The sequence below is a fragment of the Zosterops lateralis genome (genome assembly GCF_965231275.1).
Source record: "Zosterops lateralis genome assembly, chromosome: 2".
In the NCBI taxonomy this organism is placed as follows: Eukaryota; Metazoa; Chordata; class Aves; order Passeriformes; family Zosteropidae; genus Zosterops; species Zosterops lateralis.
Genome location: NC_139763.1, coordinates 82,745,257 through 82,757,695, shown reverse-complemented (window position 1 = coordinate 82,757,695; position 12,439 = coordinate 82,745,257). Strand labels below are relative to the sequence as shown.

At 39.8% G+C, this 12,439-nt stretch overlaps 1 protein-coding gene across 4 annotated transcripts in view; it reads right to left on the bottom strand.

Moving 5' to 3' along the window:
• The window catches only part of ME3 (malic enzyme 3), a 120,675-nt gene that overhangs the window by 85,179 nt on the left and 23,057 nt on the right, over positions 1–12,439 (bottom strand). The gene's annotated exons all lie outside the window — the stretch shown is intronic.

Here is a 12,439-nt window from a genome sequence, read left to right as displayed (position 1 = left end):
TTTTATAGAACCAAAAATAAAGACATGTTGTGCTTATGTTTCCTTCGGTTTATGGTTTTTGTGGAAAAAAAACATAGGGCACAAGTCAGAGATGAACCAAACATTATGAAATTTATTTAAGAAATTGTTTAGACTGCTTCAGGGCAGGACTGTCCTAAAGGGAGCTACTAGGGGATTATTGCCACTATCCTTATGAAGGATTGACCTCCTTCCTTGTCCTTCCTAAAGACATTATATGAAGTATATAGATACAGTTATAAGAAAAAAAGAAAATTAAATATTGACTGGAGGCACACAATGTTTGCAACAGACCTGAACAAACAGTCCAGTGGAAATGGTCCAAAAAGTCTGAATGTTTTCAGACTACTACTGTCTTTCTGTTGTGTTTGCAGTCCAAAAATTTCAATGCTAAACTAGTGCAGTGGTTCTCAAATTTTCCTCACAGACTTCCTTTCCTCCAGAGCGACCTGTGTTGACTAGAAGATCTCACTTCTGTTCGCAAGGTGCAATAACAGATGGAGGGCTGGAATCCCAGTGCTGGGGCACACAGTGAAGTGAATTGGAACCAAAACAGATTATGAACAGAAGATTACCTGTGTAGATGCTTGTTATTTCAGATGAATTAAATGCAACTAATAGCAAGTGGCAGCAAACACACATATAAACTAAGGTTGTTAACACCAAATATAGGATGTAAAGCATATTTTTGAAGGAATACTCAAGCCCATTTTAAAGCATTATCCACAGATATAGACATAAGAAAATGAACGAGTCACAGTAGCATAATGAGGTGAAGATCTGGAAGATATCCTGTTCTGTTTTTCAGGACTGTCTCAGGCTCAAGAACAAATGAAAAGCTGGAAACTCAACACAGAATTGTCCTGTGTTGTGTGACAGCTACCTATAAGGTGGCCAGTGTGTATACTACAAAAAGTCATATTTTGTGTTGCTTCAGGTGGGAAAATGCTGACTTAAGTGGTTGCTTATTGAAATAACTTAATATGCAGTTCACACACTTGGTCAAGAGTGGTGGATGTGGCTCATGCTCCTTAGTGTGACCCAGGTCCATGGGGCAGAGCCAAGGAGTCCATCCACAGTTCAGTGCTCACCACTGTCCTTCCCACAATCTGCACACTATGGAAGAAGCCATGGGGACCTTTCTGAGTTTCAGTCTCAGAGGATATTTTATCCTAGACTAGATCTGCTGCTGCTAAAAGCTGTTCCATGAGAGGCATTCCTGTTCCACACAGTCTGAGTGTACTCCAGACCTGTCTCAGTCTAAGACCCACTTCCAGCAGCTGTAGATGGGACTTGACAAAGGCCCAAGTCTCCATCCCATCTTCTTGCCCTTATTCTTTCTTGTGGTCGTCAACCAATCCCATGCCCACTTGAGGAGTCACCTGGGACACTGACATCCCAAACAACTCTTCCCAGGAGAGACTAGCAGAGCTGTGGCATCTCTCCAGTCACCTCTATGTGAAGAGCACACACTGCACTTCAGAGAAACAAAATGAAACATGGGACAACTGTTAACCACCTCATTTGAGTCAAACCTGACCCAAACAAAACCAGAACCTGCTTTTAAATCCTACAGCACCTAATTTGTGACTATTTGGCTTGAAGATGCCTGAATGCTTGTATTTGGTATAATGAGAGATGTTCCCCTTCCTGCCCTCAGCAAAATATCCTGAATTTCACTTTCCAGCAGTGCAACAGGAATTTGAGGGCTGCATTTTTCTTTCTGAAAGGGAAGACAAAAGCTACCAAGCATCTCTACTCCTTTGAACTTTGCAGACAAACTGAAAAAAAAAATAATCTCATTACTTGGGAGATATTTTACCTCCTGCAAAGGGTGAAACAGGCAAAGTGCAGAGATAGTTAAAACCCAGTCACCCTTCCTCCATCCTTGCAAACTCACTGGAGTCTAAAGCATTTCCAGAAATCTCCCACTGTGGGGAGCTACAGACCACAGTGCCCTCGAATCATCCAGACTAATAAAATTAAGGGGCTTTAATACAGCAGGTAGGAACTTCATGTCAGGGTTTCCTTCTGAAGAATGTGTAATAATTGCTGTGGTACACAGAGAGTCAAAGAGATGAGTACCTAGATGCCAGAACCAAGGTGGTCCTCTGAACAAAAGATTGGCAGGTCCCCTTTTTGAATGTCCCCATCTAAGCTGCAGGTAGCTGATGCCCTGAAGGAATGTGAGCTTTTCCCTCCTTCAGAAATACTTCTGGCTCTTTGTGTGCTGCTCCTGATAGAGGAAATCCCTTCCCAACACGCAGCAGGAGATCACTTTAGGCATGTGCACAGACAGCCAGCCTGCTATGCCAGCCAAAATAGGCTTTCTTAAATCCTGCACATTGACACCAGGTCATGAGCTGATGTCTAAGACAATTAGTAGAAAAACTCATGGCTGTAAACAGATGGCCCCATTTCACCTAGAAGAGAGCGATGAGAAAAACCAAATAACTGTCAGATGAACACTTGAATGAAGCAGGGCTAAGTAGCACAAAGATTTCAACATGAGCTAAACACAGAACTGAGAGCTTAAATCTGACACGAGCTTTTGGGTCCCAGCAAAAAGCCTCACACAGAAAGGAGTGACAATGCAACATAGAAAGCCATGGCAAAGTGACAGCCTGTCTGCCATAAGCAGATGAGAAGATGCTGCTCCTTAAGATAGCTGCAGGGCTGACTTGTATTTGAAGATTTAGCTCAAATACCCACTCACCTACAAGACTTTTGGGTGCACCAACACACTGACCTACCAAAAGGTCAAATTCTTAATAAGCATCAGAGTGAAGAAAGCACAAGAAACAGCCTGTTTTTCAAATTCCAGGCAGGACAAATCCACCCCATCAGCCATGGAGCAGTGTCTGGGGATGCCAAATTCAGCCCTGCTTGCGGCTGGACTTCAGCTGCCGGGCTGAATCTGATCCAGGCAGTTAAAGACAGTTGTTTTGGTTCACCCCTCACACACTCTCAAACTACTACCGTTTTTCAACCTTTTAGTCTATTCATACAAAAATTAAGACCTGGTACAAAGAACACAGGCCAGACAAATGGAAGTTGCTCCATTTGAAATTGCTAAGGAGAGAGGCCTCCCTTTCTGTCAGGGAGATTGAATCAATATCACTTATGGGGCTGCTTAAGTTGGTTTCTTTGGATTTAGAGCAGAGGCCACAAAAAGTATTCACAGATACTGCAGTGAAGACATTATGATCCACATAGCTTAACAGGCTGAACAAGAAAGTATTTTTCTGCAGCAGGTTATAGAAGAATAAAATTCTTCTTTCCTGTATTTTCACCGTATCTGCTGTATTTTCACACCATAACAGGGGGTGAGTTCTTAAAAGCGCAAGACCCGATGATTCAGCAGAAGCATTGGCAATATGCAACACACATAAAAAGAGGCTAAATTTCTATCAGTTCCTCCTTCTGCCTTATAGTCGCTCCTATCTCATAGCCTCTCCTACTCCCTGTGCTGTAGACCCTCTCATTTACCTCTCTCTGTGCATGTGATTATGGTAAATTATCTGGAGGCATCAATGTTGTGAAATTTTAGGAGTTTCAGTTTATACAAATGAAACAAAAATGGCCCAACAGCAAAGCTGCATTTAAATTTTTGTTTTTTACTTCAGAGAGGGTGAGCACCTTAGAAAAAAGAGGTTTATTTTAAATACCTGCAGAGTCTGGTGGACCACAGCACTGCAGCATCACAACACCAGTGCAAAGCCTCCCTCACACACTGGGGACTTAGAGTTTTATTGAGTAGATACAACCTAAAATAAGATAGCTGGATTTCTGGCAATAGCTGAGGAGCTTTTTAGTAAACAGTCTTAGGGAAAAGTTGATGAAAAGGAAACAACAAACACCCATTTTATAACATGCTGCAGTAATTCTGTTTTTTGAATTCTTCCTCTTCTTTCACAGCTTTGTGTTGAGTTGCCCTGCCTATATTAGACTCACAGAAGATACAGTATTTATACGCAGGATGGCCCCAAAGGCAGGAAACACGCGTGCAGAAGAACACACTAATTTCCCATTAATTTCAGCAGAACTGAAATCAGGCCAACATGAGGCCACAGCTTATGTCTCATTTGGGTTCTAACTACTGTAAGAAGTTTTCCTCTCAAGATTGTATACAGGCACATGCACAGCTGCTGAAGTGGATGCAGGTAGGAAGCACATTTACTGTGAAACTCTCCAAGAGTTAGAAAAAACAGTTGGCTAACAATATTTTTTTTCTCTCAATGGCAACATTTTACCACTATAGATACATAGCCCATAAATGAAAACCAGAATAAGAAGATATTAGAGATATACCACCTTTAAATCTTTTGTTAAAGCTGTTAAATTTTCAATGTTTCATACATTGGAAGCCTCCTATATTTTCATATCAAACATACATGGCCAAAGTGCATGAAAAGCAAAGTGACAACAAATCACAGACAAAATACAGTACAGGCAGCAGAATTCTAGATTTTAAGGTCCCTGCAGGAACTGCCTTTCTGAGAGAGATTTTGAATGCCTCTCTAATGTAAATTTAACATTCACAGTTCATGTTGAACATCTGTATTTTCAGCTTGAAAAGGAAACAAACCTTGGAACTGGCAGGACACAATCTTCTTATGCCTTCAGGAGAACACACTTAGGTGCAACAAAGCACCTGGAAGCACAGGATTCTGTAATAACAAAATCCTCCAAATAACACAAGGCAAGAGTAGGCAGGTGGGGGGAGTAATTTAGGACAGGACTCCGTGCCAAATCTGGCATATATATTAGTTTATTGTGTGTGAAGCATGAAATGCCTGCAGCAAGCTCCACATGGCAAATCCAACGAGATACATGTATGTTTAAACACACTGGGATTTCTGAATGTTGCAAACAGAGAAAATCAGTTTGAAGTCAGAAAAGATATGGCATCTTAGGATCCCAGGATAGTGTCAGTCAACAAAGGTCAGAGAAGCAGAGAGAAGCTCAGTCTAGAAGCAACATGAGGGAACAGTGTTCTCCCAGATGGAAAAGGAAGAGAAGAAAGAAATTTTCAACATATATATTTCATCAAGTCCTAAAGCAGAATTACTACTGAAAAGCCCAAAAGAGGAAGCCTAAAAAGACAGAGAAAGGAGGAAACACCACCGTGTCTACAGAAGGAAAAGTTTCACCTGAATGACCTCAGAGTACCCACAAGGTCAAGTCAGCTCCTTGGCAGAGCAGCCTCAGGTGGCTAGAAGAGGAGGCAGCTGCAGTGAGCCAAGACACTCCAACTGAAAAAGAAGGGTATTGACTAAATACCCCCTAGAAGGACTTTTTCTTATAATTTTCTTTTGTAGACATTCAAAGTAGTACGATTGTAGCCTATGATCATGTTGATGAGTTATGGCAGGTACTAAACAACTTCCCAGTGATCTGGAAGTTTTGGGGAACCTTTGGGACCAGCAAAGTGAATTGACAAATTCTCTCAGAAATAAGATAATTGGTTCTCTAAAGCTGGATCTACTCTTTATATTCTCCTGAAAGCAGCTGATTTAGGGACTGGTGGAACAACAGAGAGGTCTTCAGGTCTCTTCAGTGGGTGAGAATCCACTGCCTGAAGGCAAGGAGCAGGAGTGTAAATCAGTCGCTGACCCTGAAAACACTGTCTCATTCCATCATTCAGAAATTAATGTGGTTAAACTAAATGTCCTGGGAATAAGTAAGTCATTTGAAGGACACAGTATAAAACAGATGGTTTGGGTATTTGTGACTTTGGGTTGGTTTTTGAAATTATTAACTGGGTATCTTGCAATAATACACATTTCTGTGACCCCATGTGCAATGGTAGTGTGTTATTGATCTAAAAGCTGGTACGTGCTTCAGAGACCTAAATCTACCCAAGAGTCTTTACTTGTATCTTAATTACAGATGCATTGCCCTGGGACAAGACAAACATTTCTTTGCTCAGTGTGACCAACCTTCACAGTCTCATGATTACAAAATTTCATTTTTTTAGCAATTTTCATGGTCTTCAAACACAAGCATTTGCAATTATTGCATTATCTATATCAACACTATAATACATAAATTAAAATTACATAGTTAAGCTCACAATTTTGCCTAGCAGCATTTCCTGTTCAGTGATTCAGATCAGCGTGGGCTGATCCTTATTGGAATGCTTGAAACCCTTAATTGTATTGCACGTGAATACAAGAAGATTTTATGTTCATGGCAGTGATTTAGTGTCCACTCCTCTTTAATGAAGTCTTTTAAGTGATCCATGGAGAAAAAGTTAACAGCTTTAATACTTTGGCTTACAGGAGTCCCTTTATTGATCAGCACAAACCCCAATACTTCTGCCACAACTCTCATAGCCAATAAACATTAGCAGCAGTTGGTCTGGTTTGGAAATGAGTGCTGCTCTCCTTCTGGCAACAGTTTAAGGGCATAGTTTTCCCTTGAAATAGTGAGCCTAGTTCTCATTAAAGATCTGATTTTGATAGCAATTATCAGTAATACCTGGAGCAACTCCACTGATGTTAATAACACAACAATGGGGTAAAATCAAGCTAAGTGAAAATAAGGACTTGGGACCACAAGCAATAAAAGTTTTGCCTCTGCTTATATTGGATCCAAGCTTGCCCTAGCTGATCTAACTCTTGTGTATTCATAAAAAACAAGTATGTACAATGAGAGGTACTCAAGAAAAGCTGAAAAAGCACTCACTGGCATATTTTTTGCTGCTTCTAATCTTATAATCTTTTATTTACTCAGTGAATGCTTTCCCCTCCAATACAGACAAACTCAAAAATCACTTTCCACTTTCCTTTTTATTCTGGCAACATCTTTCAGAAGACTATAAACAATCTGGGGGCTTCATGATACACCTACATAAAAGAGCAAGAATTTAATGTCCTCACATTCCAATCTAAATGAACCCAGAGCCACTCTGCTCTGGACATAAAGCAGCAGGCTACTTTGGCAGTGACTAATGTGGCCACAGTCTTCTTAACAGGAACTATGTTATTACTGGCCAGTTTTCTAGCAGAAGCAAGTAAAGTCAAGTCTCTCTCTCTAGACCCATTTGCTTTGGTACAACTTGTGTCTTACAATAAATCCCCCAAGCAATACTCAGGAATTTGAGTATGGTGACTAATTTGGGAGTCTCATCCAGAAGCACTTTGTGTCTGACTTTTAGATACCAGGAGAAGACATAACTTCATCAATCTCTGGAGATGGCCAGGACTTCAGAAAAAAAATTAAACTGGAAAGACTGAAACCAATCAAATTAATTACATGTCTCAATTTTAGTCCTGAGAATTTAAGGAAAGCACTAAAAAGTGCAGATGGAACTTGTGACATTTCCAGTTCACTGTTTTAACTCCTGGGGATTTTCTTTCAGGAGATATCTCCTGAAAATTATATCCTATTTGGAAAACTAAAGTCATCTTTGTCCATCCTTTCCATGCCACTCACAATTTTGGAATCCAAATATGGTCAGTTGTTCCTTATATGAAGCCCAGCTGCCATCCTGGTGACCTTTGGTAGGACATCCTTTTTTGCAGTGCATTTATGAATGAGATGAGCAGAACAGATCTCAGCATAGATTCTTCTGGGACTTCACTGGTAACTCCATTCACCCTAAGCCATTGTTTCTTATTTTTCAATTACCGATTGTCCTGGGTTGTAGTGTAGGATGTACACAAAGTATTTATTCTATCACCATCTTCATGAACTGTTAAACCAAGTGGGGCAGTGTTCTAGTGTTCCCAAGCCCCTGCCTTTGGGCTGTCTTCTGCTAATGGCCCATCAATGCCTTGCCCATGACTCACAGGTAACTCCCTCCAGGAGTTATCTCTGTTTAATGGGCCATCAAGGACCCACTTTACACTCCTCATCCTATTGTGAGATGATCCACCCAGGGGGAGGAGCCAAGCATTCTCACCTGGATATAATCTGGGATTTGGAACAATGCAAGCAGCCCTTACCTACTGGATTCCCAGAGGACCAGAGCTACCAGACCTTTCTACAGGATCACTGCTTCAGGAAGAGCACCTCACCTGGACTGCTTCCACCATCCTGCTCAGGTTGTATTCTGACTCTGTCAGTGGTTCTTTGTGTTATTGCATTTATTTTATTTGATTTTTACCTTTTTACCTTTTTTCCTATTAAATTGTATTTCTGACTTGGAGCCTCTCGTTTTGCTTTCAAACCACAACACTGATATAACCATGTCAGGATCTTCCCTCTTCTATCACAATTGCTTCACCTCCAAAAAAGTCTTTGGCAAGGGCTGCCTCAAAAACTTATCAAAATCCATACAGACAATATCAATCAAACCAAAAACTACGTATTTGTTGATCCCTTCAGAGATATACAAAACAAGATGTTTACAACAGTCCTTAAAGAAGCCTATAGATTTTCCCTCAGTAGACTCAATTTCCTCAGCAGATGTCCCAGCATCTACTCATTCCATCCCTTTTTAGTCTCCGCTAATTTGCTGATGTTGCACGCCTGTAGCTCCCCACATTCCCTCAGAATGCTTTGAAGCTGGACATCCATCATCCACCTTGAGATCTTCACATACTGACAAAGTTTTAAGTAATGATACATTTTACTACAAGCAACACAGCTACTTCATGTGTGAGTTTCCTTACACCCTCAGGTGAGCACCGTTCTATTATCCACTGCACCATAACCTCCTCCACAGTGGCCTCAATATTGGACATATTCTCTCATGAATTTATCCCCAAATGCTCTGTCTGTCTCACCTGTTTCTTCAATAGTGAATAACAATGCAGATAATGAATTTGGCTTCTCTGCAATGGAGTGTGCATCATGTCCAGCTGCTCAGTTTTAAACTATGATCATAAAGTGATCCTACAGGCCCTGGTCAGCTTTTAGCTTTTGAGGATTTGAAAAACTAATTGGTTTGAGTCCTCTAGCTAATTGCTCCTTCTTTTTGCTTTATATTTTTGTATCTTTATATCTCCTTATGGAGATTAGAATCCTTTTCCTTCTCATCCTTTGGATATGTTTTTAGCTTTTTAAAAACTGTCTTCCTGTCATTTCTTAACCTAATTTACTTTGCTGTTTAGCCTGTATCTGCTCCCTTAGACCATTTCCTTTTTTTTTTCACCTTTGTTAGAGGGTGATATGTAAAAACAATTCTGGTGTGGTATTGCTCAGCAACCCCATATCTCCTCTAAGTGTTTAATTCTTTTAAAAATCCCTTTTTAATGTGCTTTGATCAATTTTCTTTATACACACACTTAAGCTTACAGAGCTGAGCATAATTGCAGTGGATGTTTGGCCTTTTTATTCTACAGGGACAGTGAATCTAATGAACACTGTAGTCACTGGTATGAGCTGCACTTAAAATGCAAAATTTTCAGATCTTACCTTAGCTTTTTTTTTTTTTTTTTTTTCTTTTTGTGGTGCACCCTGATTAGCTGCTGCAGGAAACAAACACTGACACTGTCTGCTGATTTCACCGCTGGGCAAATCTTAGACAAGATGTGAGGCAACAGCTATGGTGGTAACTGGATTTTCCACATACAAGAGTATTTTCTGCCCCTATGATCTCTGTGCATGCAGTTAGAGTCATATTCTGGTAGAAGAGACAATAGTAAGGATCTATGTTATTCTCTTCTTATTGAACATGAAATTTCAGCCCAGGTTGCACAGAATTCCTAACAATTCCTGCTACCAAATGTGATCTTTAAACTGTTCTGAATTTTTTTTTTTTTTGACTGATCTCAAGTGCTACAAATTCATGTCCAGACTTGCACCTAACAGTGAATTAAGTCCTTCCAGAAGGTGAGTGACACTCACACACACTCATTACTCACACAGTTACATGCTCACACACAGGTGATAGCAAAACATTGGAAGTAAAGTTGTTCTGGTCTCTCTTATTTCCAAAAGAAATATTTGACAGATTTTTCTGATGGCCTTTAAAGAAGGAATGGTCTACGTATAAATCTTTTTTTTTTTATTTTTTTTTTTTTTTTTAATTAATAGCAAAAAAGGAAAGAGTATGAAAAAATGTTGCAAAGTATGGATTAATTTTGTGTGGCAATGCTATTTGTAAGGATTTTATTTCGTGTTTGTGAGCAATGAGATGGCAGCAGCTATCTGTCTGCCTGGTTTTCACATACACACAGCAGATGCTATTCTCAGAATTATTTTTCCACATCCCTGTAGCAGTGTACTGAGCACATGGACTCTCATCTTGAGCAATGGCACGGATATTTGAAAACAAGTCAAGCCCTGGTTGCAAGTTTTAAATGAGCCAGAGACTTTTGTGCATGAGAACAAGTTCTCCAAGTACTTCTTGCCATCCAAGAGTGTATTTAAGTAATCTGTGAAGACCTACCTGGCAAAAACAATGTCCTTGCTCTTCTCTGCTTCAGAGATGCTGTATGGATGTGCACAGTTTTTTTTTAACTTTGAAAGCTTTATGCTGAGGAATAGGGAATGAGAAATAAACAACAATTCTCTTGGCACAAATTATAAAAAAATACACCTTCTGCCAAAAGTTGTAGTTTAATTTTGGTCTCACTTAAAAAAATAATCTTTACAGAATAAAATTCTACATTTTGCATCCCTTAGGCAGCAATAAAGTATCAATTAATGTCAAGCTAAATAAAAACAAACAAACCCATTTGGTTTTAATATCTAGAAATTAATAGCTAGAAATTAAAGTCTTCAACCCCTTAAGCTCCTGCCTTCAACCACAAGGACAGAGCTACTCTTCTTTGCTGTCCAGGTCAGCAGTGGAGGCAAAACTCCAAGGACAAAATTTACTGAAGTACAATCTCCTTCAGGAATATGAGTGTCACACAGTCACTGATGAATTTAGGTAGAAAGGGACCTCCAGTGATGATCTAGCCCTAGCCCTGCTCAGAGCAAGTCAGCTTGTTCAGGATCATGCCTTCTTTAGTGGTTTGCAAAAAACCAGATGGGTCTGACAGAGTGAAGTGTGACTGGAACACAGCACTGACCTAATAATTTAGAATTTAGAAACTTTTCAGAATAAAAGAGATGAAATCAGTAGAAAAATGAACATGGTTTATATGCCCATAGTAAACCAAGCTTTGCAGTGTGGGTTGTTTGTTTGTTTGTTTGTTTTAAACAAAATGACCAGGAACAGAGACAAGTAAAATATTTCTTGATGCCTAGACCTGGTATGCTGTGCAAGGTGACCCAAACCGGGCATGCCAGACTGCCTCATCCTCCTGAAGTTCTTCACTGACAGTCTCTGATGGAGCATCTGCATCCTTGTTCATCTGCCTGAAGGAACCAAAGCAAAATGACTCTTGATCTTTAATTGCGCCTCTCCCATTCCCTGATTCTCTCATGAGGCAGAGATCAACAGAACAGTGTTTCTCACTATTTGAATTAACCTAATTAGCACAGTGAGACCCCAGGACACACATGCTGTACAGATCTAAACAATGTAATTACAGGAATATTTTCATTTTAAGAATGTTTTTGTTTGCATATTACCTTTTGCCTCATTTTTCCTCAGATGAATTACTGAAAAGCTCATCTGATTGTGTTTACTGAGTGCCTGTAGAACCTTTGGAGGAGATTGGCTTTTGTTATTTAAATCTTATTTCCTCCTCTCCTGTTCTGTCTTTCTAAAAGAAAATAATCCAATTCTTTCCTCCTTCCACATTTTAAACTCCTTTTTCTTTATTCTACCTTCTTAAGTTTAAGCTATTAAAATAAAACCCCCTGCAATATGGTAACAGGAGGAAGAACAAAAACAGTAGGTAGGCTTTTATTTTACTTAGTGACAAAAAGTAAAACTTCTTAAAAAAGGCTAAACTAAAAACAAGTGAGTTTTAATACTTCATTTTTATTAGAATCTGGAAAACACAAAAGCCTTCCACGAAAAATTTTGAAAGATATTTTTGTAAGGGAAAAGGCTTTTAACAGCAAATAAATGAAATCCTCAAGTAAGCTCTCATCGTAGAACGTTTGGGATAGACCTTTTAGTAGGACCTGTAGGGACAGGACAAGGGATAATGGTTTTCTACTAAAAGAGGGTAAATTCAGGCTACGTATAAGAAAGAATTTTTTTGCAATGAGAGTGGAACTGGCCATCCCTGGAAACATTCAAGGCCAGGCTGGACAGGGCTCTGAGCAATGCTGATCATGGTGGGGGGGTTGGACTAGATGAACTTGAAAGGTCCCTTCCAACTCAAAATATTCTGTATTTCTATTTGTTCCTATTCACAAGGCACTGGGTTGACCCCTGGTTCAACACTATCAGCCTTACTGGAAAAGCTGTTCAATAATTTTCAGCTGATCCCCAACTTCCAATTGGACTTCAGGACAAAACAGCTCAGTTCCCTGCACTCTACCACAAATCAACAGAGACCTGCTGAAAAAATTCCAGGTCAAATTCCCTGGATGCAAGTGAGGTGAATTATGACAACCATAACAC